Source organism: Echinops telfairi, unplaced genomic scaffold, assembly GCF_000313985.2.
Source record: "Echinops telfairi isolate 266 unplaced genomic scaffold, ASM31398v2 ScPeMD7_22;HRSCAF=79, whole genome shotgun sequence".
NCBI classification, from domain to species: domain Eukaryota; kingdom Metazoa; phylum Chordata; class Mammalia; order Afrosoricida; family Tenrecidae; genus Echinops; species Echinops telfairi.
In genome coordinates, this window is record NW_022103919.1 from 3,990,097 (window position 1) to 3,992,416 (window position 2,320).

Consider the following 2,320-nt stretch of genomic DNA (forward strand, 5'->3'; position numbering starts at 1 on the left):
AGCAGGCTGTCCAGGAGGAGTGCAGTGGGGAGCCCAGCAGGCCAAGCAGGAGGAGTACAGTGGGGAGCCCCAGCTGGCCATGGCAGCACTGAGCCAAGTCAACCTCATGGGGAGCGCACGGACTACAACCAGGGCCTGGCCTTGCAGGTGATGACTGTGGAGGTTGGCAGCCTGCGGTTGGACAAGCTCTTCTTTCTCGTCACCACGGCTGAGCTGGCAGATGAGCCCTGGCAGCTGCGGTTCCCCCTGGCCAAGGCCAGCCCAGCGGTTGCTGCAGCCTGGGACGCCCCACTGGGCCAACTGCATCAAGAGGGTGATCAGCACTACCCAGCTGGCCCCTCCCTGGCTTCAAGGCAGTTGTCAGCTCCGAGCCCCTACTTTCCTCCACCAACTCTGCACAGGCTCGGGAGAATTAGCTGCCCGGACCCAGGTGTGTCAGCAGGCACACAGCTTCTCGGGGGTGCCCTGTGGCATCATGGACCAGCCCATTGCCCTGCTGGGGCAGAAGGGTCATGCATTGCTCATCGACTGCAGGTCCCTGGAGACAAGCCTAGTACCCCTCGCGGACCCTAGTTGGTGGTGCCAGTGCAAGGCAGTGGCCCAGGCCCTGGGCAAGGCAAACCTCCCAGAGGTGCAGCTGGAGAATCTTGAAGCTGGCCAAGAGCTGGTCAGCAAGGCGGGCTTCAGCAGGCATGGTAGAGAGTCACTCCTCGCTCAGGGATGACTTCGAGGTGAGCTGGCCCGAGCTGGACCAGCTGGTGGAGGCTGCGCTGTCTGTGCCCGGGGTTTATGGCAGTTGTGTGGTGACAGGCTTTGGCAGGTGCACGGTGACTCTGCTGGAGGCTGCCACTGCAGCTCCAGCCGTGAAGCAGATCCAGGCGGGACGGCCGCCTTCTCCCTCTCCCAGGCCGCTGACAGCGCCTCGGTGCTGCTACTGTGAGGGGCTGCCGGTCAGCTCATGGCCTTAAGTGCCTGCCCGCCACTTCTGTGTGCTCAATAAACTGATGTCTCTAACCATGAAAAAAAAAAAAAGAAAATGCAGTTAGCCTAAGGTACTTTATTTAGTGCCCCTTTTTTTTCCTTTAAAAAATCATTTTATTGGGGGCTCATACAACTGTTATCGCAGTCCATATATCCATCCATTGTGTCAATATTTAGTGCCCTTTTAACGACATTTTTAGAACTTGCTACATGGCTAGAAAGCACACAAGTTGGCTGCGGTGGAAGTCATCCTAGGGCCGAGCAGATTCTCTTATTTACCTGATTGTCCTCGATTAGTCAGGAGCCCTTGTTTGAAGTCCAGATACATAGGATATATATCTTTGGCCCTGGAGTTTACACCTTAGGGAGTCATGTAGAGATGTGGCTTCGTGCTTCTGACTTGGGCTGCTGACTGCAAAGTTAGCTATTCGAATCCACCAGCCTGCTCCTCAGAAAGATGAGGCTTTCTACTCGCATAAGGGATGGCACCCTCTGAAATTCAGAGAGGCAGCTCTACCCTGTTTTATGTGGTCTCTGTGAATCAGCGCAGTGAGTCTGTTTTTAGTTTCGGTTAATGATTAAAAGCTCGGCCCTGCTGTGTGGTTGGTCAACCGAGACGTCCCGAGTCTGGCCTAACACTTAACCTTATTGTCCCGTGTGCTGGCTCATGGTCAACAGTTGTTTCCCATGGTTAATCCTGAAACCTGCACGAATGAAAAACATCTATTCGTGACTCCCCCAAACCTGTCCACGCCACAGCCAAAAGTATGTATTCTTTGTGCATTCGGACTTCAAACAGGACACCACAAAGCCCGTCTGTTTTGCACCGCTGTGGTGCCCTCACTGGAATACCTGCTCGATAAAAACGTGTACTTCTGACTTGGAGTGGGTAATTGATTGGCTGCATCTCTTTAGGGTAAAATACCTTGCATTTTAGAGGACAGTGGGTTGTGGCATGAATGTAGAGATGCGCTCTTGTAAACAACTCCAGGGCAGTGTGGAGGGTGGCAAGTGTTTGAGAGGATGCTGCCGGAGCAGAGAGGCGATGGCGTCTGAAGTGCGGGCTGACGGGTGGAGGAGCCTCAGAGAACCTTTCACACGTCCACCTGCTGGACTTGGCTTTCTTACTTCCGCCCCTTTAAGAGTGGTCCCGCCCCACGCAGCCCCCTCTGTCAATCTAATCCTAACAGCCAATCGTCGGAAAGAAGAGAGCACTTCCGCGTCTCAACCGCACTTAGGAGGCGGGGTAGAGGGCGAGGAGGGGCGGGACCAGATGTGCCACGTGACCCTCCCCATTGGCCCGGAGCCCGGGCGGCGCGGGGAGGTTCGGCGGCGCTCA

At 55.5% G+C, this 2,320-nt stretch overlaps 1 pseudogene; it reads left to right on the forward strand.

Moving 5' to 3' along the window:
• The window catches only part of LOC101664592, a 3,481-nt pseudogene extending 2,541 nt beyond the window's left edge, over positions 1-940 (forward strand).
• The last annotated feature ends 1,380 nt before the right edge of the window (positions 941-2,320 follow it).